Raw genomic sequence first — 27,775 nt, forward strand, 5'->3', positions numbered from 1 at the left:
GTAGAGAAGTAGATAACGTCAGCTCTTCTATCATGACGACACCTTTTTAATCCAATCTTGCTGTGCAAGACTACAGATTTACACTACAACAAAAAGGCATATAACCGCGGAATTTTCTGCAGTAAAATGTACCAAAATCCGTAGTAATAGCCTATAGCTACAGATTACATGCGGTTTATTATCTGTCGCTACGTGCTGTCTCGCAAACGCAGTAGCTACATATAAAATACTGTATGTACAAGGTTGGACATAGCTATGGTTTTTTAGTTACATTGATTTCTGTAGCTATATCTATAGCTACGGATTGTTAGTTACAGATGTTTCCACATCCAACTTCTAGCTATATATATTGAAATGACGGATATTTTCATGGTTATATATCATCTAGCTACAGAAAAAATAACTGCGGATGTTTCCGCGGCTACCCTATAGCTACAAAAAAAATAATTGTGGATGTTTCCGCATCTAACTTTTACCTACACATATTGTAACGACAGATAATTCTATGGTTATATATCCTCTAGCCGCGGAAAATATAACTACATATGTTACCGTGGCAACCTATAGCTACGAAAACCATAATTGTGGATATTCTAACTACACATATTGTAGCACCAGATGTTTCCGTGGCTATATATCTTTTAGCTGCGGATGTTTTTGCATCTCACTTCTTGGTATACATATTGTAGCAACTGACATTTTTGTGGTTAATCTATAGCTACGGTATATTAACTACAAATGTTTCTGCTACAATGCTTTAGGTGTGAAAATTTATTTGTAGGTATTTCATCCACAATGAAGATTTTGCTACAGATTTTATTCTACAAATGTATTCACAGGTCATCCATTGGTACCAATATTAGTGTGAATTGTTTTATAAATTTATAACTACAAGCTCTTTATAGATGCTATAACATATATAGACACGAATTAGTAGATATACATTTATTCACAACAAATATATAGAAACAAAATATATATTTACTGAATTCATTATCATCTGAAATCCATACACATCAATTAAAAATAAAAAGAAAATTACTTGTCATCCAATTGACTCAAATTAGAATAACTGCAAATTAAAACTTAATTTTAGATAAAGGGTCTGTGCTAAAGTTCCAAGTGTACTTAAAAAAAAAATAATACTAGAATCAACTAGTCGATCCAAGCCTCTGTGCTTAATGTTATGTGGAACTCTGTAGTGGTTGAATCAACTTCTTAATAAATTATCCTGTAATCCATATAAAAATAAATAACAATTAATAATATTGTAACAAAAATTCATAAGAAGCCTATAGCTTAGAGTATCACATTACCTTCATGAGAACAAGATGCATCATTGCTCCTAGAAGAGTGATTTCCTTCATGACTATTAAATTGATTAAGCCTTTATCACAGGGATACAATATTTGCAAAATTAATAACAACAAGAATCATAAAATTTTAGGAATAAAATAAGCTTTAGAGATTGATAAAATTTTAGTAACATTACCTGTTCCTCAGTTGAAAAATCTTCCATCTGACAATCTGGATTTGATTACTTAACAATCTTGAAAATCTTGGTGACTTGAGCTTCTAACATATTAACTTTACTTTTCAAGAAAGCAACTTGTTCAGGATCATCTTCTCTTTTGTTTTCCTTAGAAGCAAGCTTAGCTCCCAATCGTAGCCCTTGAATGCGTCTACATTTATCTTTCTTTAACACCTGAGAAAAGATGTCGGTGTCCCAATGATTACTCTCGCCATTACCTTGAGATGCATCAATTTCTGCTTTCTTTTCCTTAATTTTTTCCTTGCAATTAACATATAAAATATACATATCATACATATTTATTATGCTTAATTTTATTTGAAAAAAAAATTAGCTAACTGGTATTTTGATTAAAAAATAAATAAAAAATGAAGGCAAACATACAATTGTTTTTTGTGCAATTTCATCAATTGGATGTCCATCTGCATGTTCATGAGTGATTATGTACAAACCAGCACGGTTTAGTTGTAGTCCAGTTTCTTTCAGTTGTTTTAACATTATAAATATCACAGTTAAATATTTGATACTATAACATTTATAAATATATAAAATGTAAGAGTTCTATAGTTAGCGTTTTCAAATATTACCATTTCATGGTGAATTCGTGCAAAACTCTTTTGACCTGCAGTATGCGGTGGACCTTGATTTTTGCGATTATTCTTGTTTCTTGTACTACGACTCTACAAGCAAAAATAATAAATAAGTAATCAATTATTATAAAAGAATCTTGAAACCTAATAAGCACCATTCCTATAGCACACTCCACACTTACTGCCTTGTTGTCCATTGCAATTATCTAATTAAGATTTAATGATTTGAAAGATAAAATTCATAAATATATTAAGGGCATTTTACATAAGTCCCCTTCCCTTAGGAAACAGGGCAAACCTCTTCCAAGAACATCTTCATTTATATAAGTTCATAACTTGAAAAACACAACCAAGAAAGCACAACAACATGGCATTTAGAAGAAGAGGTAATGTTTAAAGACGATTGGGACTAAACAACTACAACAATAATGATGTAGACCTTCAAAAATACATATTAAGATGATAAAATACAATAAATAATACCTTCCCTTCTTCTGAATACCAAAATTGAACTAGACTAGTCCATTGATCAGCATTCACAGCCTTTGGAACATTCCTCAAAATTTATTCTTGAGGCTTGTCATCATCAAAATAGCACGCCTTCAAGTCACTTTTCCAATTTCTCCATTTTGTATTGATGGAGTCCAAAATCCATCCTGAGTGATCTTCTTTTTCCAAATAAAACCAGTTTCTTTTACATTTTGTATTAATTTTGCTCGCAAAATTAATAAAACCAGGTTTCTTTTACATTTAATTAAAAAGTAAAAATTTCATTTACTTATAAAGATTTATTGTTTTATTACCTTCACAGACTCCAACATGTATTCTCTATATATTTTAGGCATTTTCCTCCAATCATTGAAATTTAGAGGGCACAAGGATCCCTTCCTAGCTACAGTGCCCAAGAATTGCTCTAGCAAATCTCCCTCAACATCAGTAGGTTGTCCTTTATCATTCCACTCTATCATAATTTTCTCGCCATCCAAGTTCCATACACTTGTTAACACTGTCTGTCCTCGATGATTATCCGTCTTAGATTGATCTAGTCAACACATGAATTAAAAGAGAAAAAAAAATAAAAATAAAAACACAAATATATCAAAAGATGTAATGTAACTCATTGTGTTATGAAATATATTAAAATGTTTCTTGATAAAGTATTATGAGACGTACCAATAGTATCAGCTTTGTGTTCATTTGTTGGAGAACCAGTTTGTGAGCCATCTGAACGTCGTTTTCTCAAACGTGAAAGATTAACCATCATTTATATACTATATGGAAAGACATGAACATCCATTTAATTACTCGTACAATAATTCATTAATATAAAAATTCAATATCTACAAAAAAACAAATAAAAACGATTGTACGATACCCCTATGAATAAAAAGTTCAAATAAGGAAGAACAAACTTAACCAAATGTTCTTCAAAAGGAATGGTGGTTTTTTATTGCAGCAACAAATCTCTTCAGAAAATGCTACTGTTGACAAAACAAGAATTTTCAGTGAAGAAGAATTACAAAAGGCTACTGATAACTATAATGAGAATCGAATTCTTGATCGTGGAGGAAAGGGTACTGTCTATAAAGGTATGTTATCAGATGGAAAAATTGTTGCAGTCAAGAAATCTGAAGGGGTTCAAGAAGGTGTGGTTTCTGAGTTCATTAATGAGCTCGTCCTTCATACACAAATTAACCACAGAAATGTGGTGAAATTATTTGGGTGTTGTTTGGAAACAGAAGTTCTTCTACTGGTTTATGACTTCATACCCAATGGAACTCTTTCTACTCTAATTCATGATAACAATGGTGAGTTCCCCTTTACATGGAATAGTCGCCTGAAAATTGCTACAGAAATTGCAGAAGCTCTAGCTTACTTGCACTCAGCAGCTTTTATACACATCTATCATAGAGACATCAAATCTACCAATATACTCTTGGATGATAGATTCAGAGCCAAAGTGTCAGATTATAGGATTTCAAGGTCCAACCCTAATGAAAATACTCACTTAACTACTTTAGTTCAGGGGACATTTGGATACCTAGATCCATAGTACTTCCGTTCAAGTCAATTCACAGATAAGAGTGATGTTTATGGCTTTGGAGTGATTCTTGCAGAGCTGTTAACAAGTAGACAGCCTATTTCTTCTACCAAGTCAGAAGAGGAGAAAAGCTTGGTTTATCATTTTATTTGTTCAATGGAGGAGAACAGGTTGTTTGAGATCCTTGATGCTCAGGTTGTAAAGGAAGGTATAAAAGAAGACCTTGAGGAAGTTGCTGTACTTGCATATAGATGCCTAAACATGAACTTCCGGGAAAGACCCACAATGAAAGAAGTTGCATCTAAGCTTGAAAGATTGAGAAATTCTCAATCAATAGATTTATTATTTGTCCATGAAGAACAAAAACAAGAACCAACTGAACAACGGCCAGACATCTTATGAGACAAAAAAATAATTGCTACTCAATAATCAGACAAAAAAATAATTTCATGGATATTCATATGTTTGATTGGTTCCATCCAAATGCTCTGAGCAGGGAACCCTGTTAATTTGTTTATTGGGCGACTTGAGAAAGAGTTCTCATTTCATCTTTTGAGTGTTGTACGTAGCATGTTAATGGTCAAATTTAAGATGGAAGAAGGAATTATAACTTACCTGGTTCCAATGACAATATAATGAACCACTAGCACTCCAAGAATAGATTGAGAACAGTCTTCAAGCCAGATATTGAGTTTTTCCAAAACAGCAAAGGATGAGCCAGATGTTGAGTTTTTCCTAATCAGCAAAGGACGATTTAGAGTTGGATTATGGTTTTCAGAAGGTTTGACATAAAATTTTCACACAAAGAAATGAAGAGAAGAGTGTGCGCGGGAATTGTGAAGAGAAGAGTGTGGGCGGGAATATTAGGAGGGAATGGGGACTTTCTGTTTCTAGGTGGGAAACGTGGGCTTCTTTTGTTTTTTTCTTGTTTTTTTAACAAGAAAAGCAGGCTGTTGCATTTTGATGTAATTGGTTTTTTGTATTCCAGGGGCTTTTCTTTAAATAAATTTAATTTCTTCACCAAAAAAAAAAAACAAGAAACGCGGGAAAAATAGCTGAGACACTAATCCAAATATAACTTCTTCTTCTTTTTTTCGGTAGAAGAATCCAATTATACTACTTTGTTAAAACCGTTCATAGATTACCTAAATCTCCCAAAAATTAAAGATTACATAAAATCCAAATTTATCTTCTTTCCTTAATGAGATTATTATACCTCTTTCATCCATTTTTTTTTTTTTTGGGTATTGGTGCTTTTTTAATACTAGAAATGTATTGTGGTTTCCTTCCCCGTATGCTAGAGGGAGGTGGACCCCCCTTGGGACCAATTTTTTAATTCAAAAGAAGGGTCTCTGGGGTACTATCGTATCTATCTTAAGAAGGACAAGTACATTACATATTCAAACTAAACGGGGGGCAACCCAAGCAGGGGGGGGTTTTTGGGGGGGTTTTTTGGAAAAAAAGGGGGGTTCCTTGATTCTTTCTTCCAATTTTGCGATAACTTAATAGTTATTTAATAATTGGGTTCTTTTTTTTACCCCAAATCCTCGTTACCCTTTTTCGGTGAATTTTCAAATCAACATTTTTATATATCGTTTTTGTCTACAAAACTTTTTATTTATCGTTTATTCTTCTTCTCTAAGTACCAAAAAAATAACATTTTACATAAATAAAATTCGTCAAGGTGGATTTCGTTGGTCAAATTAAGTAAAACTTCACCCCTAATTGTAGTGTTAAATAATTATGTATGTGAGCGTAACTAGACCTGTAAATGGAACGTATTCGGATTCAGATACTAGTCCGCAGGATAAACCAATATCTGAATCTGAATATGACTAGCAAAACCGTTACTCGAATCTGATGAAATTTAGAAAAGACATTTGAATTCGAATCTAGAACTTTATCTAATATTCGAAATAATCCAATCTGATAAACTATTTGATTATTGATTGGGCGATTGCCATTTTTTAAATTTTTTATGTCCAATTTTCGATTTTGATTATCCGGTTACCGATTACCGATTTTTGAATCTGATTATCATCCATTTTCAGAGAAAAAATGTATACTTTACTCTATCCAAGTATTATCCAATCCGATAAGCAATTATCCGAATCCGAATCCGGTTGCTTAGTAGACAAATACAGACCCTTAAACGAATACGAAAGCGAATTCGGAGGTAGATTTTGGTTATCCATTTACAGGTCTAAGTGTAACAAGGTCGTTTATGATTCAAATAGAAATAAGAAGGAGAAATTTCTATATCTTGATCCCATGGGTGAAGCTACATTGGGGCAAGGGGACCATTCCCCCCTCCCCCGCTTCCAAAAAAAAATTGAATATTCCCTCGTTCCCTTCTAAAATTAAAATCTTTTTCCCCCTTTGACCCTCTTTCCATGTATGAAATGTAGGGGTGTCAATAAAGCCTGCTTGACCCTGGCCCGACCCTAACCCCCGAGCCCTAGCAGATTCGACTCAAAGGGCAGGTTAGAGGTTACAAAATAGACCTGTAAATGGATCAGATTCGACTCAGATACACCAGTATCCAAATCCGAATCTGATTAGCAAAACCGCTATCCAAATTCGAATTTGGCATAAATTTAGAGAAGGCATTCGAATTCGGATCCGGAAATGTATCGGATATTCAATAATAATCCAATCCGATAAACTATCCGATTATTGATTGGTGATTGTCATTTTTTATTTACAATTTACAATTTTCCATTACGGATGACCAAGTTTTGAATCCGATTATCAACCCTTTTTTAAAGAAAAGTGTTTGTTACTTTACTCTAACCGGATAATTTTCGATTTCCGATTATCCGGATATTATCCAATCCGATAATCAATTATCCAAATCTGAATCCGGTTGCTTAGTGAACAGATATAGATATTTTTCGGTAAGAAAAATTCCTGATACGGACAACCTTAAACGAATATGAAAGCGAATTCAGAGGTGGATTTCGGCTATCCATTTATAGGTCTATACAAAATACTTGACAGGGTCAAGATCAGGCTTGGGTTCCCCCTCGAGCCTGCTGTTTTATTCTAGTCGTTAAAAAACTCGATGTCGCTACACTGTTAATTACCACAATAATAAGTTTCTCATATTACTACAATTCCTAAGTTTAGTGTTGTTTTTGTAGTTATAGCGTTTTTCTATTGTTGTGGTTTAAATAATATAATCTAATTACTACAACACATAACTGTAATTATATTTCTACAGTTAGAGGAAATATATTTATTACGATTTTTAACCGCAGTTCTATTTCCGCAGCTAAAAAGAAATTGTTACTACAATTTTAAATACTGCAACTATTATATAAACTATATTACTACAATTCCAAAATGTAGTTCTATTTTAGTAGCTAAAAAAGTTGATATTGTTACACTTTTAATTCCATAGTAATAAGTTCTATATATTACTACACTTTTTAGTTATAGTTTTTTTTGTAGTTACAATGTTTTATTTTTATTTTTTATTACTATGGTTTTTGAATACCGTAATTAAAAATATTTTAAATTACTAAAATACATAACTCAGTTTATATTTTAGCAACTAAAAAAGTTGATATTATTGCACTTTTAATTCCATAGTAATAAGTTTCATATATTACTACATTTTTTAGTTGTAGTTTTGTTTCCGTAGTTGCATTGTATTTTTATTACTATGATTTTGAATATCGTAGTTAAAAATATTTTAAATTACTACAATATATAACTGAGTTATATTTTAGTAGCTAAAAAAGTTGATATTGTTACACTTTTAATTCCATAGTGATAAGTTCCATATATTACTACAATTTTTTGTTGTAGTTTTGTTTCCGTAGTTACAATGTTTTTTTATTACTATGGTTTTTAATATCATAGTTAGAAATATTTTAAATTACTACTACATAACTGTATTTATATTTTTGAAATTAGAGGTAATAGATTAATGTGGTTTTGGATACTGTAGTAAAATATTACTACAATTTTTAGTTACACTTTTACAAGCATATTTATAAATATATTTGTTATTGCAAGTGCTACATGTTGCAGCAATAACTATTTTATATTACTACACATATAAAAACTATAGTTAGAAGAGACTAGTAGCTTCGGTTAAAAAAACTGTACCTAATTATTTGTAACTATAAGGGGTTTTTGTTGTAGTGTTAAGGTTTAACCTTTTGATTACTTGAATTGAATGCAATGAAGTGGCAACAAGCGATCATGATTGGGTGAAAGAACATCAAGCTATTGAAAACCCTTCCAAATAACACTAATAATGAACAAAAATGGAGTTAAAAACAATTTAATCTTGTAGAGAAGTTTGAAATCTCGATCTAAAGATCAGTCAGTAGCTATGAGACTTATGCACTAACCGTGCCAAACACTAACATAAGTTATCTTGGTAACTATTTTTAATAAACCATATTCTTAATCATGAATATCCCTTTGGTTATCTTCATTATGCTTTAGCAAAAAATTTCTTTTCCACTTTTTCTGGTAAATTTGATAAAAGATTTCGTAGTATATGACAATGCAGTGAAAATACTTAAACCTTTGGATGAGAACACAACTCTTTTTGAAATACCAAAATTACCCTTCCCCAAATAATTGATGGATGGGCAGCCCTATTGCAAAGATCGCAATGCCTCGCAAATGGGAATTCACGTATTACTTTCTAATGGGAGGGTTAGGATGGTCATTTTACGAATGAGAGACTATGGCCTATGGGGTACAACGATACACATGGTTCATAAGTATCTAAGGGGAGGGGCAGGATGGTCATTTTCTATCAATGTCAGAGTTTTCGTGCCACTACATTTTATAGACATATTGATGAGAACCTTAGCTTTAATTTATCATGTCCTTTGGAAAATGACCTCCTCACAGCTGAATTCATATTCCTAGACAGTTGTAATGCAGAATCATGTCACCCTTTTAAGACAGATTTTTTTTCTCCTTTTTTTCTTTGGTGGAGGACAGATTTTTTTTTTTTTTCAAGTTAAAAAAAAACTGAAAAACTTGATTAGATAAAACCAGGGTTCGAAAAACCGGTCAAATTTTGGGTGTTCGTGGCCGTCGAAACCACCGAAACCCTGAAATGTCGGCCGATATTTCCCCAACATTTAGAAGGGTTAAAATCATGTGGGTCGCATCATGGAACGATGCTCACTATGTGATGTGTATTTTTACAAAAGCACGCATCGGTTGCAGTTGTTTTTTACTTTCCTCTCCAATAGTAAAAGGCTGAGACATGTTAGAAGTTTTACATCTACTTTAATACTCTCTCTCTCTTTCGCTTTGTTCTTGTTGATCGCTGGAGATTTTTGCAGAGAGAGGGGGTTAGTTTTTTGCAGAGAGAGGTTGTGTTTGCAAAATAAAAATAACCACAAGCGCACGATATCGTGTAGCTAATGGGTCGATCTTAAGGAGATATGCCACTTTAGAATTTAACCTCTTAATAGTAACGTGAGAGTGAAATGGTTCAAAATTTTAACTAATCAATTAAACTAAATGAACGGTCCTAACACATACATCTAATGTGATCGAATTGAAATTATAAATAACACAAACATAACTTAACCATTCGTCATCTAATAAATAAATAAATAAAAATGTATAAAGTAAATAACAAAGCAATAAAATAAAAGGGAAACCTTAATAAAAAGAGGGGCACGACTGTAGGCAATTTTGTTAAGGACCCAAGGGGAAAAGAGAACAATAATGGATATTAAAGAGAAAAAAATTCAGAAAGTAAATAACAAAACAATAAAAGGGAAATAGAAGTCTTAACCAAAGAGAGGTATGACTGTAGGCATCTTTGATCAAGGACCCAGGGGATAATTACTATTGCCCCCCTGTACTTTGATTTTATTACTAATGTATTCCCTGTATTTTGAAAAATTACTAATCCAACCTTTAACTTTGTCTATAATTACTAATGCCCCCCTCATGGTACGTTCGTTAGTTTCTATGATGATGTGGCATCTCCATATTTTTTGAAAATCCCAAAATACCCTTTTACTTATCTCTTTACTTATTTGCCCTTTTGTCAAGTTACAGTAATACCCTTAATTAATTGTAGAGAAAAAAATTATCATAATCTGTTTTACTCTAAAAAAAATCACCAAAATAAAGAAATAATAATTGAATAAAATTAAAATAGAAACCAAAGAGGAGGGAAGATAGAATTCAACTCAAATTTGGAAGCGGAATATCACCTACTTCGTTAATTCCTTCTCCCGGCAAGATTTTGTGGTTTCGTCAATGGTGGGTTAGTAAATCGGGTAAAAGTCTAAACTCCCATGGGGAGGTGTTACGTTTCGTTTCCAATATTAAAAAAGCACCAGTCCCCAAAAAAAAAAAAAATTGTGGTTTCCTTCCCTACGTATGCTAGAGGAGAAGGTGGGAAACCAAATCGAATTTGAATTTTGTCAATTTCTTTAATTCAAAATAAATAAGTTTAGTGAAGGTGGAAAGCCAATATTTTTTTAATTCAAAATAAATGAAGTTAGGGTAAAATTGACATTTAATCTGGTTTTTATAAATGGGGTAGTATCGTCTTTTGATTTCTTAATTTTAATGAAGGACAAAGTGGACATTATATATTCAAACTTAACGGCTACATCGTAATAAGGAAGGGGGCAAGATAAATTTGTAAAGAACAGGGTTTTATTAGTAATAAAATCAAAGTATAGGGGGGCAATAGTAATTATCCCAATAAAAATGTATAAAGTAAATAACAAAGCAATAAAATAAAAGGGAAACCTTAATCAAAAAGAGGTACGACTGTAGGCAATTTTGTTAAGGACCCAAGGGAAAAAGAGAACAATAATGGATATTAAAGAGAAAAAAATTCAGAAAGTAAATAACAAAACAATAAAAGGGAAATAGAAGTCTTAACCAAAGAGAGGTATGACTGTAGGCATCTTTGATCAAGGACCCAGGGGAAAAGAAAACAATAAATAAATGTTGAAAAATAAATCTTAAGTTAAGACTATGGAAGGGTAGATAAAAGTGGGAATGGATCGAGGGGGAGAGAAGATTATTGGTGAATGTTACTTACTTGCATCTTTGAATCTCGAATAATAAAAAAAACTTGAACGAACGATTCGAATCTCAACCGACCCTAACAACCATATCTAAAATGATCTAGATTTGCAATTGCTAAACCAGAGAAAACAGATCCTCAAACTTGAAACTTGAACTTGAACTTGAAATTGAAATTGAACTTGCATTACATAGAAAAATTAAATCTAAACATTCAATCTAGAAACTAGAATTCCATAAAGTAATCAAAGAAAATTAGAGAAAACCTAAATAAAATAAAAAGAAAGAAAAAGTGTAGACGACCTAAATAAACTATGGATGATGACTAATATATACAACTTCACATTATGGAATCTCAAAAGGCTTATGGGGAACCTTATCCAATGTCAAGTCATATAATTACCGAAGAACTTGTTTTCTTTTAAATCTTTGTAGGTAGATCATGGGATAACACTTCACACAAAGAGGTAGATGTTGCATAATGTGGGATTATAATGGCATTTTTGTGGCGACTTAAAGAAAATGTGGACATGGTTCTTCGACAACCATAGTTGAACTTGAAACCATTAGAGATGACATTCTTCTTGGCTCTTCTTTAGGAACTGTTAATTTGTAGATCCATTAGGATTACTTACATGTCATTTTTGCTCTCCAATGTCTTCTATCTTCTTTAGATTGGATGAGTTTCAGTTTAGTTTTGGATATTTTGAAACTTTGTTGTTTAGTAGCGTTTTGCTTAGTTATATTCTTAGGGTTGGCAATGGTTTTTTAAATTTTCTTGCAAGGGATGCTTGTAGATTCTCCTTAAGAAAAACTTGGTGGAGGGATACCATATTTGTTTATTATGGATTCTTCTCATTTATATAGGTCTTTTGACCTAAATCTTTTATTTAATTTATTTATGCTTTTCTATTTTGGCAAAAAAAAAAAAAAAAAAAAAAAAAAGGGGGGAAAAAGTGAACCATAGCAAGGTTGATCGATTGGTAGGTAATGACCAACATCCCTTAGTAAAAAGTAAAGAGGTCATAAGTTCAACTTTTGCTCATGGTATATGTAATATCTCCTCCTGTCATATTTATCATATTATCTCTTTTTTCTTTTTCACTTATCATATTATCTTTTTTTTTTCTTTTTTTGGGACAACCAACTATCATATCATACTATATTACTATTGTAAAAGCATGAACTCAAGAGATATGATTACATTTTTACATTTTATCACACTTATTATTATTACTAATGCTATTGTTATTATATAAAAATACATACTTTAATTTATGGCAAATATTTCATTAGACAAAAATATTCTAATTCTTCAACTAAAAGACTTGCAAAATAGTTATTTAGAGTTACATATTCTAATTGTTCGATATTTGTTTCTTAAGTCTGTATTATCCTATCTCCCACTTACAAAGACTTCTCATATTACTATTATGCAGTAGGTAATTTAATTTTTCCAAAGGGCACGTATGTCAATCAAATTGCCGATAATCAAAATCTCTCCTTTCTTTAATGACTCATCTATTCTCAGCTCAACAATCTTCTTTTTTTTTTGGTTGCCAACCCTGGTTTATAAACTGGCTGTGGTGGGTGAGTCTCCGAGCGGGAATTTTTTGCATTTACAAGGATTCGATACCGGAACCTTGCTTAAGTGGACCAAGCTGCTTACCAATTGAACCAATCCCCATTGGTTCAACAATCTTCCCTTTACTCCTCCAACTTCCACGATCTTGAGCAAATTCATTGATCCGGCATTGTTTTTGGTTTTGCTTACTTTGAAGTACTGATGTTGTAGTTTTTGTGAATGTAATATTTGGGCTTATACTTGTGTCCTGAACGAAAGTCAAACTCTGAAATTCTTCTAAGTTAATAATATCAAGCTTTTCGAGTTTGGGATTTACGAAAGAAGACCCTTAGCCATGAACCTCATTTCCTTTGGATTTTAGATTAACTAAACTCTTTCATTTTCGATCCAACTGTTTATACAATCTTTTGAATCCCAATACACAATTAAATATCTTGCTTGTATAATTTAGTTTTGTTCTTCCTGACCTAAGTTATAAGGGGGGGTTTTTTTTTTTGGGGGGGTACAGGGATTCAAGGGGCGCTGCTCTATTTTTGTGTTGATAGATGGGCGTTAGGGGGGTGCTCGTGCGGCCCGCGTATGTTCAGATCATCCTTCCTTGCAGCTGAGATTCCACTCCATGGATTTTAGGGCTTCCGATCTCCTCTTCTAGCCCTCTCCATGGATTTTAAAAAGTCCTTGAGAAACTCAAGACTTCCAAAAGTTCAAGATTAGCAGTGTTGGTTTATATGAAGTTGAAGCAATTTGAGAAAAGACCTTAAGCATATTCGGGATTGTACTCAGTTTTATTATTTCTCCCAACTATATACATAAAAATAATAAATGTTGAACATCGACAGCATTAAGTAACTTTTGGTAAATTTACCTTTATTTCTTGTTTTTGCATTGATTGTAAATTACTTTAAATATATATATTTTTTTATCATAGGTTATAAATTCAATTTATTAGTGATGGTTTTGTTACAAAAAGAAACAGTTTTTTTTATATAAGTGTACTATTTCTTCTATAGGTTAATGGTTTAAGAATTTTATAATATTGTAGTAATAGTCATTAATTATTGTATAATAGAAAGGAAATATCAAAGAACTTCTTGAAACGGAGGAAAATACCTGGAATTTATATGGGAGTATTGTTAATCTCAACACATAATTAGCTCCCCAAATACTAGATTTTTATTCACGGCAGAGCGGTTATCTATCCCATAGTCATTAGAATGTGACACATGTCTTTATATAACTAAATGGCTGAAATTTATTTGATTTCACTTTTGTAAGTATTGTACGTGTGTATGGGTATTTCGATATAAGTACCTACATAAGCCATTCTTCAGAGATGGACTTTTCAAGTGGAAATAGCATAGACTTGGGTTTATTGACATTTTTGTGTGCAACATCTTTTGGGAGTGAAGTTGCTTGCTAGGATTTCTTTTTCTGAACCAAGTTGTTCATAGCAGTAGCTATGGACAAGTTTAGTTTTGTTCAGTTGACTTAGCTTTTGTTTTTTTTTTTTGGTAGGAACTTAGCTTTTGTTAAGGGTAGATGAGCTTAAGAATATTGTAAGCTTGCCTTTTTTGGCCTTACTATTTTTCATATTTGATCATAGTATGAAAAAGCAACTTCTTATCACATATTTTGATTTTGGATGTTTTACATATTCTCATGTATTTCTGGGTTTATTTTACCCCTAATTAACCTAATTTTTCCTTACAAAGGAATAGGTTACATCTTCAACCATTCAATTCTCAACGCACAGGATTGGCCTCTTCGAGCTAGGGCTAAAGAAATGAGTCAACCAATTTTTCATGTCCTTGCAGTTTACCAGCAACATGAATTCACTTCATATGTTACTATTCGATCCAGTAATCGCTACTGTTGTGTGTTCCGATCCTTCCAGTGAGAGCTTTGTGACCATCGCAGTGACCGCAGCGCAAACAAATATAAACTTTTCTTTCACTTTAGTAATCGTATAGATTTCAAAATTTCTCATTCATGCATTGTCTATGTAGGATTCTTTTTAGAGCTCGACTTTAGTGCTGCACAATTAATAAGTAGTACGAACGGTCGAGATCTAAACTATCTGTTTTTCAAAAGTGTGAAAACAGACTTTTTGAAAATGGACTTAATTAAGCCTATTTAGTGGCGGTAAATGAAAAACCACCACTAATTATACTGTTTTTAGTGGCGGTATGCCCAAGAACAGCCACTAAATGTCTATATTTAGTGATGGTCACACCAAAATAACCACCATTTAAGACATTTTTAGTGACAACAAGCTATGGAACCACCACAAATTATGTCCTATTTAACAGCCACTAATTGTGTTCAAATTCAATATTATATTGTTGTAAACCCCCTTGTAATTTCCTTCCCATTAGTGGCGGTTTTTTGTTTACCGCCACCAATTACGTTAAATTTTTCCCCCCATATTTGCTATTATTACATTTATTCTTGAAAGACAATACAAATACATGAATACAAAGAAAATTCAAGAAAGCTAACAGTATTCAAAGAACACAATTTAAGAAAAATAAATACAATAAATATTAATCAAGTCAACTTGTATACAAAACAAAAGCTATGTAGTACTTTTCTTGATGTTACATTGTTAATATATCTAAACACCAATAAGAGAAGAAGAAGAAAAACGACACAAATTGGCACTTGGGTGATCTAAAATGTTGCATTCCTTTCTTTCTAACTTGCAAATAAGAACACACGTTATATATATGTAGAGATGATTTTTAAATAAAAAGAAGAAAATCATATTGTGAATAAATATTTGAGCCCCTTGGAAAGAGATGACCATTGGTTCTAAAAGGCACTCACAGATGTCTAATTTCTTTTAACTTTGAGAATGATTTAGGTATTGATTCTGATAATTGGTTCTCATCTACCTGGAGCCTATTTAATTGACAAAGAAATCCAATCTCAGCTGGTAAGGCATTTGAGATCATCAAGACATTCCAGTATATGGTCCAGTCTCATCTCACCCTCCCAAGTAAGTTACATATAATCCCCACCCCTCCTATCGTGTCTGTAGCCTTCCCATTCCCTCCCACTTCAGCCATAGCATTCCCCAACCCTTTCCTTCTTACCTAAATCAACCCCAACCTAGTCGCAATTCACACCTTCCCTTCCTGATTCTGCAACTCCAGCCCTTCTCCCTCATCAATCATAGGTCATCCCCTTCCTCCTCTGTTTCTACAATTCATCACTTCAGTCTAGTCCCATGCAATTTCTTGCTGGTCCCAATTTTCCGCATCTTTTCTCCCACTGACATAATAACTCAAATGGAAACCAAACCAACATGTTCAAGCTTGGTATTTCATACTCATCAAAAGGTGTCAATAAAATTAGATTTTTTTTTAAACGTAAAGTACACGAGGAATTGAATCCGGATATCTTAAAGTTAGTTCATTGTTAACTAAATATTGTTCGGAACTAACCATCAACCTGAGAATATAATGCAATAGATTTCAATGATATAAAATATTGTTATTCCCAAATTGACATTGAGAGGGGGGGGGGGGTGGAATCAATGTCTTCAAAAATTCACTTCAATGTGAAGTTTCTTTAATCTCGAAACAAGATTAATTAGAACATTCTCGTAACTATCAACTGCACAAGGACACGTCCACCACATACCACTATGTGGCTGAGTCTACCAGACAATGTACCACCACTCTGCAATCAAGGCACTCCAATATGTGCAACAAAGAAAAATAAACAAAAAAACGCAATGCACCAGAGTTTACGTGGTTCAGCCAAATTGCCTACATCCACGGAGTAATACCCTACCTAGGGTTTTGTATATTACTCAATACACTCCTAGATATTTTGACTGCTACAACAGTCCAGGAACACCAATCCCTACTATAGTCTAAAATGCAATTCAGACAAGGACACCAACCCCAACCCCCTAGACAAGCTCCAACTTGCTAGGTCACAATGTAAACCAATAATTCAAGTTCCCCAAATTACATTCATGATCTAGGTTCTTCATCATTAAACATAACCTAGAAAATAATAGACAATAACTTGTGAATACGGGTTACCTCAACTTGTGTAAGATGCATGGTAACAATACTTGTTTATCTTTTTCTCCAACTCTTTTTTTCTCTTTTCTATCTTTTTCAGTTTTCTCTCTTTAAAAAAACCATACAACCATGTTCCCTTCTTTTCTTCTGCTGCTTCTTCTTCCTTCTCTTTCACTTTCTTTCATGTTCAGCAAAACAAAAGATTATTCCCAAGCTTTAGATCTCCAAAGCCAACCAACGTCTTCTGGTTCGACCTCCACGCTCTTCCCAAGCTCCTCAAAACGTCCTTCTTCTTCTGCTGGAATTTGTTCTCCTTCTATAGATTAATTAAACTCATAGTTTGAATCAAACTCAGAGTTCCTATCTGACTTAAACAAGGAGTGTTTTGACATACAAATCGGACTAACTTAGAGATCTCCAATGAACAATCCCACCGTTGGATTTGAAGATCAAGAAGTCTTGAAGCTCTCTTCCAAAAATCGGCTCAATCGGACACTGGATGACCATCCGATGAAGAGGTTGATCAAAACTGGACAGAGACCCTCAAAAACGGGATTCTTGAGTTTTCTTTATTTGAATTGGATTCTTTCTCTCGGAACCTTTTTGTGTGTTGCTGTACCATATAAAAGCCCACTTAAGTTGCCAACAATGACAACACCTTCATTATAGGCCAATGGAACAACAATCTCCCCCTTTGGGATTGTTGGCAACTCAACCTCCTTTTCTCTTTTCTCTCTCCCTTTGACAACAAGTACAAAGGGTGCTTTGTGCTCCCCCTACCATAGAGCTCCCCCTACATAGACTCTTCCATAGGAGTGCCCACCACACCTTCCTATCCTATGGAGAGATGATGTTCTATGTATTTTCTCACTTACTCCCCCTTGGAGCCATAACCCCAAGCTTTACTCTTAATCTCTCAAAACTATGTTTGGACAGTGGTTTTGTGAAGATATCAGCCACTTGATTTTCTGTGAGAACAAACTCCAAGCTCACTTCACCTTTTATCACTTTTTCTTTCAAAAAGTGATATCTTATATCAATATGCTTGGTCCTAGAATGTTGCATTGGATTCTTGGAGATATTGATAGCACTCATGTTATCACACTTGATAGCTATAGCTTTATCACATTTGATGCCAAAATCAGAAATTTGTCTCTTCATCCAAATCACTTGAGTACAGCTGGTTGCAGCTGCTATATATTCAGCTTCTGTTGTAGACAAAGATATAGAATCTTGCTTCTTACTATGCCAAGCAACCAAACTTCTCCCCATGTAGAATGCACCTCCACTAGTGCTCTTTCTGTCATCAATGCTTCCGGCCCAATCTGCATCTGAGAAGGCTGCAAGTGTGAAGTCTTTAGACTTAGGATACCATAACCCATATTCCATAGACCCTTTTAAGTACCTGAAAATCCTTTTCACTGCTTGTTGATGAGTCTCCTTTGGGTTTGCTTGAAACCTTGACACAAGACACACTGCTTGTAAAATGCCTGGTCTTGATGCTGTTAGATATAAGAGACTCCCAATCATAGATCTATAGTGAGTTTGATCAACTGAGGGGGACTCATCACTTGAGCTCAACTTGCATCCAACCACCATAGGAGTTCCCACTGGTTTGCAATCTTCCATCATGAATTTCTTTAACATTTCCTTAACATACTTTATTTGAGATATGAATATGCCACTTGCCATTTGATTTACTTGTAAACCCAAGAAGTAGGATAACTCTCCAAGCATGGACATTTCAAATTTTGTACTCATCTTCCTTGCAAAACCTTGACAGACTTCATCACAATGACCTCCAAAGATGATGTCATCCACATACACAACAACTACCAATTTACTATAATCTTTAGCCATGACATAGAGGTTGCTATCCACGGTTCCTTTCCTTAAACCTAATTGTAGCAAGTAAGTGTCAAGTCGTGAATACCAAGCTCTTGGAGCTTGTTTCAAGCCATATAATGCTTTCTTGTTTGTATCGCTTCATCTAATGTGCCAATGATTTGATCAAGAGGATGCACTTTGTTCCATTTGTTATCCTTGGGTCTTCCATCTCTTTCTGGTTCAACATCAGACTCATGTTCATCGGACTCTACTCCATGTGGAGTCTCATTTTCAAACTCTTCATTATCTTCAACATTGTCCAAGGTTGAGTCCTCAGTTGCAACAAATTTGGGCTGAGGTAGATTTTCATCTATCTTCACATCTGAGCTTTCTACAACTTTTCGAAGTCTTTTGTTGAAGCACCTGTATGCCTTGCTCTTAGAAGAATACCCCAAAAAGATACCTTCATCAGCCCTGTCATCAAACTTTCCCAAATTCTCTTCCTTTCTCTTGATGAAACATTTGGACCCAAAAACTCTAAAATGCTTCACAGTTGGCTTCCTGCTGTACCACATTTCATATGGAGTTTTTGATTTATTTGGTCCCACCATGCATCTGTTTAAGATGTAGACTGAACTGTAGACTCCTCTCCAAAACATTTTTGATATATTACTTTCAGAGAGAATTGTTCTTGCCATCTCTTGAACAGTTCGATTCTTTCTTTCCACTACTCCATTTTGTTGTGGAGTCCTAGCAGCTGAATGTTGGATTTTTATAACATGCTCACTACAAAATTTTGAAAATTTTCTCCATGTATATTCCTTACCTTGATCTGATCTTAGGCATTTTATAGTCTTCCCTGTTTCATTTTCAACTAGCTTCTTGAAAGCTATAAAGCTGTCCAATGCCTGTGTCTTCTCTTTTAGAAAGGATACCCAAGTCATTCTTGTGCATTCATCAATGAAAATCATGAAGTACCTTTCTCCTCCAAAAGCTTCTGTTCTCATAGGACCACATAAGTCAGTGTGAATTAAATCAAGGGAGCTGCATATGTGATATTCCTTGGGCTTGTAAGTGGCTTTAGTTTGCTTCCCTTTTTGACATGGACCACATACATGATTTGAAGGCCTTTTAATCTTTGGAAGATCTCTCACAACTTCCCTTTTAATGAGCTTGGCAAGATTCTTGAAATTTATATGCCCCAATCTCCTATGCCATAACAAGCTTTCATCCTCTTGACTCACCATGCACCTGTTTGATAAGACATATAAGTTTCCGGTTGTTCTGGTTCCTAAAGCCAATGCTTTGCCATTTTTCGGCTTTTTGATTTCACAACTTTCTTTAGTGAAAAGAATTTCATATCCACCATCACAGATTTGGCTCACACTAAGAAGATTGTGTTTGAGCCCACTCACATATAGAACATTATTTGATTTTAACTTTCCTTCATCCAGCTTAACTGAGCCTCTACCTTCAATCTTGGCCCCATCATTGTTGCCAAATCTCACTGAACCACATTTCACTACATCAAGGCTTGAGAACCTATTCTTGTCACTTGTCATATGTGTGGAACACCCACTATCAAGAATCCAAGGTGCCTTACTACTATGAGCCTTGAAAGCTGTTTGAACTACCAAGGAATTTATCATTTTTCCTTTTTGTCCTTTCTCAACCCAAACTGCTTTATCTGATACATCAATAGGTTCCCTCGGTTTTCTTTGAATTGTTTGTGCATGTCTTTGAGCTAGCTTTTTGGGGAAGGTTTATCTCCTTCTGTGAAGGAAGAGCAGTCCAACAATACCTTGCAATATGTCCCAACTTGAAACACATGAAGCATTCTATTTTAACCTTATCCAATGGAGCAAATCTGTTTATGTTGTTGAATGCCACAACCTTGTTTTGTCTTCTACAGTTTGCCACTTTATGTCCAAAGTTGTTGCATCCATAACAATACCCATTAAAGCCTTGACCATTAAATGTTTTATGATAAGCTCCAGTATAGCCTTCTTTACTCATCTTTGGCTTGGTCTTCCCAATATATGGATTCTTTTGGTGCTCCTCATCAAGACTCATTGGATTTGTTGTATTTCTATTTCCATTGGTCTTATTTACATTTGAACATTCCCCCTTTGAGTATCCAAGACTAGTTTTAATATGAGGTGACCTCTGAACACTCAAGATCTCATCTAGTACCTTATCTCTTCCCCAAGTAGAAGTAAAATGAGTAGTCCCTGTCACTTGATTTACAACTGTCTTGTCCTTAAAGTTCAATGTAATTGGAGTGGATGATGTGATAGCTTCTAAATAACTCCTCTTTTGTTCTCCTTCAAGTTCTGATTTTAACCTTCCAACTTCTTTCTCAAGTTCTTCACACTCTTTACACTTGAGAGAGAGGCAAGATGATGAGTCATTTATAACATGCTCCAATTCACTAATTGTGACAGTCAACTCCTTGATTGTTATCTCAGAATTTTCAAGTTGATTATTCATTTCTCTATTTTTCTTCATTTTCTTTTTGAGATCAAGCAAGGCAGAGTACAACTCACCAACATAATCAATTTCACCTTCAGTGTCTTCCTTATCATCAGACTTTTCTTTAGTTTGAGGTGATTCATCATCTTCAATAGCCATAAATAAAACCTCATCAGTTGAGTCATTGTCTTCATCTGATTCCTCTTCAGAGGAGTAGCATTCATTCTTAGTCAAAAGACTTCTCCTTTTGAAATGGCTTTTCTTTTTCTTTGGTAAGAATTTTTTCTTTCCCTTCCTATCATTTCTCTCTTCCTCTTCATCTTCCTCTTCATCTATGTTTCCTCTCTTAGGACATTTAGAGGCAAAGTGTCCTATTCCACCACAACTGAAGCACTTAAAATGTGCTTTTCCCTTGTGTTTACCTGTTCCTTTCTTAAACTTTCTAGCTAAGTAAGCTATAAGTTCATCATCGTAGTCTTGATTCTTTTTCTTCTTTGACCCTTAGCTTCTTCATTGCTTTGAATGCTGCTTCCTTCTCTGTGAACTTGCCCTTTTCAGTTCTCATCTCATAGGTTTTAAGTGTTCCATGTACTTCATCAAGAGTGATTGTATCCAAGTCTTGGCTTCTTCAATGGCTGAGACTTTGGAGTCATATTTGGGAAGCACAGATCGGAGAATCTTCTAACATATCACATAATTTTCAATTTTTTCTCCAACTCCTCTGATGGAGTTTACAACCTCATTTACTTTGACCATGTAGCTGTCTATGTCTTCTTCTTCAGTCATCTTAAGACTTTCAAATTGTGCTCTGAAGATTTGCAATTTGGCTTTCTTAACTTTGATGTCCCCTTCATAGATGCTTATCAACCTGTCCCAGACTTCTTTAGCTGTATCACAGTCCATTACTTTAGCCATGACTTCTTCATTCAGCCAATGCATGATAGCATTTAAAGCCCTGAGATTGTGTGCATAAGCCCTTTTTGCCTCATTGTCTATAAGCGGAGCTACTGGTTCCTCATAGCCATTAATCATAGACTGCCATACATTATACCCTAGAGATCCAATGTATATCTGCACTATTCTTTTCCAAAAAACATATCCTGTACCATCAAAAATAGGAACTTTCCCAAAGTCTTTGGAGCTGCCTTCACTTGTGGCCATTCTTACAAACTCTCTGATCAAATCCCGAAGTGATTACACTTCTCTTCACGGGAACCTGGCACTGATACCAATTATTATTCCCAGATTGACACTGAGAGGGGGGGGGGTGAATCAGTGTCTTCAAAAATTCACTTCAATGTGAAGTTTCTTTAATCTCAAAACAAAATTAATTAGAACATTCTCGTAGCTATCAACTGCACAAGGACACGTCCACCACACACCACTATGTGGCTGGGTCTACCAGACAATGTACCACCACTCTGCAATCAAGGCACTCCAATATGTGCAACAAAGAAAAATAAACAAAAAAACGCAATGCACCAGAGTTTACGTGGTTCGGCCAAATTGCCTACATCCACGGAGTAATACCCTACCTAGGGTTTCGTATATTACTCAATACAATCCTAGATATTTTGACTGCTACAACAGTCTAGGAACACCAATCCCTGCTATAGTCTAAAATGCAATTCAGACAAGGACACCAACCCCCTAGACAAGCTCCAACTTGCTAGGTCACAATGTAAACCAATAATTCAAGTTCCCCAAATTACATTCATGATCTAGGTTCTTCATCATTAAACATAACCTAGAAAATAATAGACAATAACTTGTGAATACGGGTTACCTCAACTTGTGTAAGATGCATGGTAACAATACTTGTTTATCTTTTTCTCCAACTCTTTTTTTCTCTTTTCAATCTTTTTCAGTTTTCTCTCTTTAAAAAAACCATACAACCATGTTCCCTTCTTTTCTTCTGCTGCTTCTTCTTCCTTCTCTTTCACTTTCTTTCTTGTTCAGAAAACAAAAGATTATTCCCAAGCTTCAGATCTCCAAAGCCAACCAACGTCTTCTGGTTCAACCTCCACGCTCTTCCCAAGCTCCTCAAAACGTCCTTCTTCTTCTGCTGGAATTTGTTCTCCTTTTATAGATTAATTAAACTCAGAGTTTGAATCAAACTCAGAGTTCCTATCTGACTTAAACAAGGAGTGTTTTGACATACAAATCGGACTAACTTAGAGATCTCCAATGAACAATCCCACCGTTGGATTTGAAGATCAAGAAGTCTTGAAGCTCTCCTCCAAAAATCGGCTCAATCAGACACTGGATGACCATCCGATGAAGAGGTTGATCAAAACTGGACAGAGACCCTCAAAAACGGGATTCTTGAGTTTTCTTTATTTGAATTGGATTCTTTCTCTCGGAACCTTTTTGTGACAACACCTTCATTATAGGCCAATGGAACAACAAATATTAATTCATAATTTCCTAAGAAGTGAGCACCAATATAGGGCTTAAATATAAAGAGAAGAAAATGGAAAGGAGAAGAACCATTCTTCAGCTTCTTTCCATCTCTTGTGCAGTATGCTACTTGGCATCAAAAAGTCTTTTATCTCAATTAGCCACACACCATGACTGCTCCTTGCTAGTTGTGAAGGACAAGGATGCTGCTGTGGTGCTTTCTGTAGATTTGTTGTTAGGGCTGTAAGGAGCCACGCTCAGAATCCTGCATTGAATGGACAAGAAAGGGTTTATTTGATGGAACTTCAAAATAATACCACCACCCAGCTTAGAAATACATAAAACAAGTTTTCTCAGGAAGTTCCATTTGGCGCCAAAAAAGAATCGAATGCATCAACAACCGTGTATATATACAAGGTCAAACTGGAAGCTTAAGCAACCCACAACCAGAGTATAGATTTATATAATATAACATATAAAAAATTACCTGTTGGCATGAGAGTTGTTGAAGCAGATGACACTAGAGTACCCATAATAGGAGCCTCAGATTGGCTGCTGCTAGGAGTTATCAAAGTACCTATTGATTTTGCGGCCATCCCTTCATCACTGTTGCTGGACCCGCTACCAGATTGAGCACGAGATTGTGATGTAACAGAGGGAGGTCTTGGAAGGGACTGGTTCTCATGCGCAGCTTCTATCCCAGCTGGTTTTACGGTTGGTGTTGGCACTTGAGGTCTTTGGTTTGTTATAGAAGTTCCGTTTCCAGCAAAAAACATAATCGATTGAGCTTATATACAGAGTACGATGTTTTTTTAGCAAATTGACCAACAAACGGCCCGCCTATCTCTACATGGTTCTATGTTGTTGGGTTTTTTTTTTTTTTTGGGGGGGGGGGGGGGGGAGTAGTCTTCCCGGGGATGGGGATAGTAGGAGAGCAAAATACCTTCTCAGGAGAGACATCATCATAAACTAATACAGAACCACCATAAAAGATCTTTCATTTGAGCCCCTGTGGGCTTTGAGATGTTCCTGGAAAAGAAAAAAAAAAAAAAAAAAAAACTCAATTCAGCATGCAAGGAGAATGAAAACCTGCCATACCAATTCCTCAGATAAGAAATGATATATTACCTTGGATCAATGGACCCATTAGCAGGGAAAATTGCATGTGTTGTGGTAACCGGAATTCCTCCAAATGGTTGTTGATTCAGAGCAGTAGCAGGCAAGCTTTGGCCTGTAGTTGCTACTTGTGTCTTGAAGAAAGGGTTGCATATAGAAACCGAGATGCTGTGGTTAGGTGCACGGGAATCAATATGTTGCATTGGATAAGTGGTCACTGTGTTATGATTACCCAATTGCCTATCAAGATTGAAGTTTTTCTGGAGCATACATGGTTATGAAGATCAGATCTGCTATAAAGCTAACAAAATTACCAAAATTTCAACAAACTATCCTGCTAACTCGAAAGGGTTTGGGTTCAGATCGAACCTGGAGTATGCTTGCAGTGGGCTTGTGATTAGCATCGAACGCATCTGCTATTGGTACATCCATTATTCAACTAATCCACCTGACAACAGGTTAATGTACAATGACCCCTGTTGAATAGTTAAAATCAGCAAATGCTACATAAATAATTTAGAAATTTAGGAACACAGAGATTTGTGATAGAAAATTAACCTTTAATAATTAAATTTGTTTCTTTCATTTTCATCTTGAAAAGATAAAGTATGTCAAGACTGAACAATTGTTCCTAAGAACAGTTGCATGACTGGTGACCAGGCTATTTACTTGTAGATTAAAGCTCCGGCACAATTTTACGAAGCCCTAGTATGCATGATTCCAGCAAGAAATTTGCATTTTGGATGCTGTTGTGAATAAAATACCCCAACCTCGGTTCATGGTGGTTCACTCTGGTCTAAATCTAAGATGATTGGTTTAAGACGATTCAATAAAGCAGTCTCTGGGTTCGCCCAAGAGCTAAGAAGAAGGCCTAATCATGGCCATCCAATTCTATATTATGATCCGACGGTCACAGTTAAAAGCAGATTAGGTGGGAAATCTATATATAAAGGAACAATGAGTTCGCCAAAGGTAGGTCTCTCGGATCAACCTAAACACAGATATTTTCTGGTTTTTCACCATTAGAACACCTCAAAAGCTCTTGCGAGCTCCGAAGCACTGTCCTCATTATTCTAACTAGACCATCGGAGACGTGACGCCGATCAAGACGATCGGCTCCGTTTCTCACTGGTGTTCTATTTTTCAGGAACGAGAGATTAGTTGATGATTAAGCAAGCCAGATCGATTCAGATCTGAGTTGGTTTGGTGCTAAGATCGCGTTTCAAGATCCATGACAAATTCTGCACCAACATTTGGCACTGTCTGTGGGAATCAACTTTAATAAATTCAGAACAGAGGTCATGGCTCAATTGCCTAAGCGAGAGGAGACATTACTGGTTGAAATGGAAGAGGCTAGTCAGAGGGAGCCAAGGAGGATCAATCTGAAGAGAAAGACGAGAGAAATAGTTTCAGCACTGCAAATTCCAACGATGCAGACTCGACAGAAATAGAGAGTGACGGAGGATCGTTCACCTCGTCTTGCTGAAATCTTTGAAAGACAGGAGAAACAACTTGCAGATACGCTTGTTGCTTCTCAATCGAGGCTGGATCCAAATCAAATCACTGCTCGATTTGAAAGTATGCAACATCAGATCCTCAAAACACAAAATTTGATGAGATCGTTCATCAAACAAGTTGGAGTTCAACTAGAAGGGAGAGTTTTGATCTCGTCTGCTGTAAGATCTCGCACTCTTTCCCGAGTTGAGGCGGTTTCTACACCAAATCATTGGATGTAAGGGTCAAGAGTAAACTAGAGGAGATCAATTCTCAGAGAAGGATCGGAGAGAGCATAGATCCAAATGATATTCCTTTGGAGTCGGAAGATCAAGGATCATCTCAGAATGATCATTTAAGCCAAAGTTAGAGTAGGAACAGTAAAACTCTCGGGAATTGGAGAGATAAAAAAGAAAGAGGGAAATCGGAAGACAGTAGATCTGAAGTTCATGGATTTGAAATCAGTCAAAGGTTTCGTATCCTGAACGATCAAATTCAACGACTGACGAACAAGGATAGTGGAGAAAAGGTGGAAGAGGCAATGAATTAATTAATATCCATTTTCCAAAGACATTATGTCAGCACCATTGCCGCATAACTTCAAACTTCCGGTGTTTACATTGTATGAGGGAAGCTCAGATCCGTTGGAACACCTGGCTCAGTTCAACTCTGTTATGATGTTGGCAGGCAACTCTAATGTTTTGAAGTGCCGATCCTTTCCATCGTCATTGAAAGGTCCGGCAATGACCCTGCTTTTTAGTTTGCTACCAAATTCAATTGGAAGTTTTAGAGACCTGACAAAGATTTTTCTATCAAGATTCCAGAGCAACATGAAAAGTAGCAAAACAGTGGATAACTTGGCTACAATTCTTCAGAAGTCAGGGGAATCACTTTGAAGTTATATGAAGAGATTCAATCAAGAATTAATTCAGATAAAAGACTTAAATGAAGCGGTGGCTTATGATGCTATGTTTAGAGGTTTGGCAGGTGATCATTTACTGGAATTTTTGATTATGAACAAGCCGGCAAACATTGCAAAATTGACAACACGATGTAATCAGTATGCTAACATGAAAGATATCCTACAAGCCAGGAAGGAGACTAATGGTGATGGGAGTAGAAAGAAGGAAGATGGAGCTATGCGATCTGATCAGAGAGATCGAAGAAATAGCAGAAATTACCCGAGGAATGGTCCTGATCGTCAAATTAGAAGGGATGTTCCAAGACCATTCCCAAAGAATTATACTCCTCTTAATATCAGAAGATCATAAATTCTTATGCGAATCCAACATCAGGGATTTTTGAAATGGCCAGCACTGATGATAGCAAAAGCAGAAGAGTGAAATCCAAACAGATACTGCAGATCTCAAAGAGATCATGGTCATGATACTGATGATTGCAGGATTCTGAAGAATGAGATTGAGCGGTTGATCAATCAGGGGTGGTTAGATCGATATGTCAAACGGAGAAATGGAGGACAACAAAGAGATGTTGCTGATCAACCAAGAAGGTGGAATAACCGAGGACCAGCAAAGGGGACCAGGCGAAAAGAGATTTTCGGCCTAATTCTCCAAATGAAAAGGCCAAAGATCAGGAAAATCGAAGGGTTCAACAGAAACAATCTCCTGTCATGATCATTTTGGG

At 35.2% G+C, this 27,775-nt stretch overlaps 2 pseudogenes; one reads left to right on the forward strand and one right to left on the reverse strand.

Moving 5' to 3' along the window:
- The first annotated feature begins 3,541 nt into the window (after positions 1-3,541).
- Positions 3,542-4,564, forward strand: LOC149011008 (wall-associated receptor kinase-like 1 pseudogene; annotated as a pseudogene).
- A 14,210-nt stretch (positions 4,565-18,774) lies between these two features.
- On the reverse strand, positions 18,775-25,080 carry LOC149011009 (uncharacterized; annotated as a pseudogene).
- Between the last annotated feature and the right edge of the window lie 2,695 nt (positions 25,081-27,775).

The sequence above is a fragment of the Hakea prostrata genome, chromosome 7 (assembly GCF_041222555.1).
Source record: "Hakea prostrata isolate BN-2017 chromosome 7, UWA_Hpros_2, whole genome shotgun sequence".
NCBI classification, from domain to species: domain Eukaryota; kingdom Viridiplantae; phylum Streptophyta; class Magnoliopsida; order Proteales; family Proteaceae; genus Hakea; species Hakea prostrata.